This window comes from Heliangelus exortis, chromosome 15 (assembly GCF_036169615.1).
Source record: "Heliangelus exortis chromosome 15, bHelExo1.hap1, whole genome shotgun sequence".
Taxonomy (NCBI): Eukaryota; Metazoa; Chordata; class Aves; order Apodiformes; family Trochilidae; genus Heliangelus; species Heliangelus exortis.
In genome coordinates, this window is record NC_092436.1 from 14,504,083 (window position 1) to 14,510,122 (window position 6,040).

Sequence of the window (6,040 nt, forward strand, 5' to 3'; positions counted from 1 at the left end):
ACAAGGTAGCTTACACTGACAGGTACAGTCACCTCACTGAATAGGAGGTGTTAAAATACCACCTCTGTCAGTGACCTACTTTTTTCATAGCACAAACAAAATCACACCTTTTACCTTGAGAAGTTTGTTCCTGATTGGCAGGTAGTATGACAATAAACAGGAATGCTTCCAAATCCCCATGCTGGATATATTACTTCTTTCTTATTGCATGCTCTCACATCAAAGAATGATGCTGCATACATTAATTGCATATTCCACTAGATCTTCACCTTCATCTGCTGCAGAACTCTGGCCCCTACCAATTGTTAACTATGCCTGCATTTAGAAAGATTTATTGTTTCTCTACAGTTGTACTTTTGACTTTTATGCCACTATCATACAAAAAGAATAACACAAGAGTGTGTGAGTGAGTAGGAGTGGGGCAGAAGGAAAGGACCAAACTCCCATTTGCTGCTAAGATCCCCCCAGTCTGTTCTGTTGGACTGGGCTCTGTGCTGCCTCCACACCAATTCAGGAGCTAATTAGCTGACTCCATTTGATTGCTGACATCTATCACTACTTTACCATGTCACATCTTGAAGAAAACCAGGCTTGGCAGTACTTCAAACTTTCAGAGGTGAAAAGCTACTAAAAATGAAGTCATACTCGGAACTAGAGGATAGGAGCTTTCTTTTCTTCTTCTTTTCAGATCATTTACTCCAAGTTTTGCCAGAGCCAATGTGTTTGGGTTATCTGATGCAGGCCAGCATTCTGGTCATCAAAGCTTCAGCACTGTAAATACTACTTAAGAATCACAGTTCCTGAGTAACCAAACAGTTATCTGGGAATGTTTGCAGCTTCAAGGACCAGATTAAGCCATATCCGTTCTTTCTCAGAGATCCTTAAAAAGACAAACTACGTATCCAAGATGTAGAATTTGCCCATTATTCTGGACTTTAAACATCCCAAAATGCTAAAGATGCTCTCATTCAGGATTTGGAATGCTTCATACCAGTCAGACTTATTGCTACATTTGGTTTAAGCACCTGGACTGAATCAGCCAATGTTATTCAAAGAGTGTGTAAGACAGAAAATCAATATCAGTTCTCACTTTGAGCTACAGGAATCCTTCACATGCCTGAAATGCTAAACGTGTTCATTATACATCATTATTAACATCTAAATAATCTGTATATTAGCTCAGATAAGTGTGCACCCAAGGGAGAGCTGTAACTTTTGGGGGCTTCTGTCATTTTATATTGGAAACAAAAAAGTGCAGAAAAGCAAGATCTGTTCTCAGATATCCTAGAGAGAAACAAGAAAACAGAGGATGCAAAAGCATTGCCTTTAGTCTGAAAATACAAATAAAACATTCCCCCTTGTTTCTAAAGAAAGACAGAGGTTGGCTGTCAACTCTGGACTTCAAGTGACTTGGCATGGCTGAAATTAAGGACAATTCAGAATTAGAAACATGTATGTCGAAATATGAAGAAAATCAGGCACTGGGTGAATGAAAATCAGTGTGCCCGAAATCCTGCAGCAAAATAAAGATAAAGACAAAATACTTAGTGTTTCTGTGGAACAAGAGAGCTACGCTGTCTAGCAGCCTTTTATAGAGAAAAGAAAAATAAAGACTTAAAAAGAATAATGTGTAACCTTCTCAGAGCCAGTTTAGCAAATCTCCTTTCAATCCTTCAGAAAGGGAAACTCAGAGATTCCCAGACATAATCGAGGCAGAGAATGGTTCTGAAAGTCATCTGTTCTGTGGGATGGAGCACAGAGGTTTAATTTAAACCCCTGGGCACCAGCATGAGTTACTCTGGCTGTTAAACATTACAGTTACCCACCTCTGAGTAGCTCTTCTCTTTAGGTGATGTAATAAATCAAAGCAAGCCCTGTTAATGGAAAGCTAATGAGAGCACCTTCACTTGGGGTTCCCACCTGGATCTCACCACTACGTGTGCCCGATCAGTGTAACACCTCTGGCCACTCCCCCAGGAGATCAATCCAGCCATCTGAAGGGTCCATCCCCTGGTCTCAGCATTTGATTAGTTTTTAGTCCCTTCTGCACAGCTCCCCAATTTCATCACTTGTAGAATATACTGAAATTCATCCCTCAATTTAGCAGAGGGTGGTATCAAAGGAACTAATCTTGGGTATCTAGCAAACAATCCATCATGCCCAGGCTAGCTGGCAATTTCTCAAAATTCTTCCACTGACTTACACTAGATTTAAGCATTTCAAGCAGAAACAGTCAATTGTTTCTATGAACAGGTTAGTAGACCACAAAGGGAATTTTTAGCATACCTGTCTCCCTAGCACTCCCTCAGCTGCTCTTCATAAAAACCTCAGCCAGGTTTGGTGTCCTTCTTTGGACATCACTTTTCCTGAAACGTACCAGGTACAGCAAAACCCACTGGGTGACTGAAGAGGAAGCCCCCTGAGAAGCTGAGGTGTAACACAACCATACAGGCAGAAAGGTACAAAAAAGAATGGTGTGGGTGGGGAAGAAAACTGACCAAACTTCCCTTGTACAAATGGTTCTGAAATACACAGGGATTTAAATAAAAAGCCCAGCAAGCACAATGTGGGCAGCATGATTTCTTTTTATCTTACCTTCTTCTTTCCTTGTTTTACTTCTATGTACAATGGTCAGATGGCATCAGAGGGCAGTTCTTAACATCCCCTCTGGTTTTATGTCTAAATGACACTGGTGACATGATGCAGAGAAGAAGACTCAAGAATCTGTTCTCTCTCTGCTTTTAGTTCTTTAGTCTTCTTTGAGCCACCCTTTCCTGAAGCACAGCTCCAGCCTTTATGCAGGGTAAATGGAATCACCACCACAGAAGCAGCTGTCTCCTCTAAATATTTCCTGATCAGATGAGAAGTGTGAAGAGGTAAAACTGACTCAGTCCCCTCCTCAGCTGCAACAACTACATCAGAAATAATTCCAGCCTTTTGCATGCTCCATGAGCTGAGGAACAGCTGGATATTATGAGCATTCTGGCCACAACATCTATCACACTTACATAACAGTACTTACATTCATAATCATAAAAAAAAGAATCTGACGTGCTTTTAACTGCCTTGGTTTCAGTTTTTTAGAATATTTCCTAACTTTTGCTGTTTGGAGTAACTTTTACTTACAGGCACCTACCCATAATGGTCAGGTTTGGAAAGCAGGAACAAGCAAGGATATGAAGAGTATTGCAGAGCTGGGGAAAACAATGGGATGTGGAAATGAGCAGAGTCTGGAAGTTATGAACTGAATGTCTAAGGAATTAAGAAATCAAAACTGATGTGCAAGAGACCAATATTCAGCAGATGAAAACTGATGGACGAAATCAACTTTGGCAAAAGGAGGTGTAAGAATGATATCAGACAGACTTTGAGGACCAGAGCAGAAAGCAACCCTGGCTAAAGATGTGACCCTGCTGTTAGAACCTACCTGTGAAACCCACTGCTAGATTTTTTCAGTATTTTCTTGAAAAGACAAAAATACTGGTTTGTGCATGTCTGCAACTCTTTGTTATAGTCTTCAAGCTCGTCTTGCCTTCTTGAGTGCAGAGGATGAGTCTGCTTTAGGGTTAAGTCAGGAAGGTTGTTAGGAAATAAGAAGAGATTTTTCAGGTCAGATGAAAAGCATAATCTTTTATGCACCTTGTTTCGGTGCAGAAAAAAGGTATAAAACCAGCACACACAGATGATGCTTCTGCCAATAAAATGTCCCAGCATCCTGAGCTGGAGTTTGCATCTGCATGTTGTGTTTAAAAGCCCTTGATGGGTCTGTGATTTTCTCTAATTGGGTATTGTTCTTTTTTATACTTTCGATATCTTAAAAATCCTGAGTTACCCACTTGAATTATGCATGGCATGTAAAACACAGCTTCTTGGTATAAATTTGCTTTATGAGAGTCTCAGTGGTTGCCCATTGGCTCCTCTGTTATGAGAGGCAATGAGTAATTACTCCTTATTTGCATTCACTTGAAGACCTTTATTTTACTCTTGCTTCAGTCGTTTGTTGTCCGAGTTCTCATCCATTTAACTTTTCCACATGGGGAACTCACTCCAACCTTCTTTTCATCTCATTATTCTTCATCTTTTTCCCATGTCTGAAGTACCCTTGCAAATTGGAGAGGGCCATCAATGTCTAAAAATGTGGATGCCTTTTTCAGTCATTGCTGGAATTGGGTGGACACTTTTGAAGAACATGTAAGATAGCTCTGAAAAATTCAGTGACAGCCACAGCATTCCTGAAGCTGCACACAGTGACCATCTCAGAATTAGCACCACTGAACTGATCTGCCTTTTTTTGCACAGTGACTCATGGCAGTGAGCTATAGTTTGGCTTTTACTGAGAACTAATTTTTATGATTTCTGAATTTCACCACCTTGCTATATGTTCCCTGAAGATGCAGAACAGAGATGCCTTTACATTAAGCCATCTGAAAAATTCCTCATGTCTCCCTAATCTTTCTCTTCTGTTTCTACTCTATGGGAGCAACATCTCTTTTGGTGGTACAGCTGGATTAAAGCACAGAAAAAGAGATCTTATTATAAGCTTCAGAGAAATCTGCATATGGTGCACCAGCCAAGTCATTCCTAGTCACATCCTTTCACTGCTTTGGAAAACATTAATGTATTTCTATAAGGTGTGATTTCCTTCCATAAATCCATTCCTTTCCATTACTACTAATTTTGTTCCCTGTCACAGGGTTGTTTTTAGTACAGAAGAAATGTTTAATGATTACACAGACAGTCCTCCTCTAATTTTTTTGCAAAAGCTGGAGCATGTGGAATAAAAAGGATGGAGACTGCAAGTGTAAGAGGATGGTCTCATGCCCAAGAAAGATGTGCACTGTTCTGAAGAACTGAAATCTCTTGCTTTTTTTTTTTTTACTGCTTGTATACAATGTTGGTGGAAATGATTTCTTGAAACAGTTCAAAAACTCCACAATTCATTGGAAGAGTTTCTGCCCTTCAGGGAAATATTCAAGCTCTGCGCACATCATCTACTACTCACAGGTACTCAAGACAAGAGCTGAGTTACAAATGGATAAATTGCTAAGTAATTCTAAATATTTTGGGCAGACAGAACAAAGCTGATAAATGTGTAAAACAGAACATGTCAGTCAGATCTGGTGTAAATCTCTCTATTTTTATCCATAACTGAAGATAACACCATTCATCTCAAAGCTGCTCAATGAAACAACTTCACTGATGTTTTTTAAGCATTAATATATGTGTGATATTGTGGACATGGCAGTAAGTTGAAAAAATAAAAATTGTCTCTTGAAACAGCAAAATTACATCTGAGCTGGCGTGGGGCGGCACCGGCATCATTTGATTTGTCTAAAGATAAATTAATCTCATCAAAATGCTAATCAGAATGACTCGGGATAAAGCTGCCAGCCAGGTCGTGCAAATTGGTACCAAATACAAGAAATAAAGAATTCCGGGAAAACCTGAATACAAAGGGAAGACCAGCAGCTACCAATTTGCAACCTCTGGCAATAACTGATGAGAAGAAAGAACTTTTTGCTATAAAATTCAGAGGAAAAAGCAGCACACCAGCAGTGAACAGCAGAGAAAAGCAGCAAAAAGCAGCGAGCTCAGTGAGAAGGAACCGTGACCCCAGTAGTGAGGAGGATGGAGGCAGCAATTCCTTGGGAGGGTAAAAAAGGGATCAACTGCTTCCTTTCTCCCCTCTCCTTTCCTAATAGCCCTTTCCCTAGGGTGACTGTTTAGAAACCTCTTTTCCCTGTGGTTTTCTCCCACTATTAACCCCTTCCAAAGACTGCTTTCATCATGATGTTCTTTTCCCTCAAATAAACCGTTGTAATTCATTGAAACCATAAAGCTGGCACTTCTGCAGTTTGTAGGACATATGTGGGCAGTGGTTAATATTTCCTCACAAATAAAATGTAAAATAGTAATATTTATGGGCTGTGACAAAACATTAATGATAAATAGGACAAGCACTGTTTAAAAGCCCATGAAAAACTAACTGAAAAATTACTGACTTTGAAGCCAGGCTTGAACAGTGGACAATAAATACAAT

At 39.9% G+C, this 6,040-nt stretch overlaps 1 long non-coding RNA gene across 1 annotated transcript; it reads left to right on the plus strand.

Annotated features, from left to right (window-relative positions):
* The first annotated feature begins 470 nt into the window (after nucleotides 1-470).
* LOC139803108 (uncharacterized) lies at nucleotides 471-5,838 on the plus strand. Its single transcript, XR_011728882.1, has 2 exons — nucleotides 471-2,876; nucleotides 4,155-5,838. It is a non-coding gene; the product is annotated as an uncharacterized lncRNA (long non-coding RNA).
* The last annotated feature ends 202 nt before the right edge of the window (nucleotides 5,839-6,040 follow it).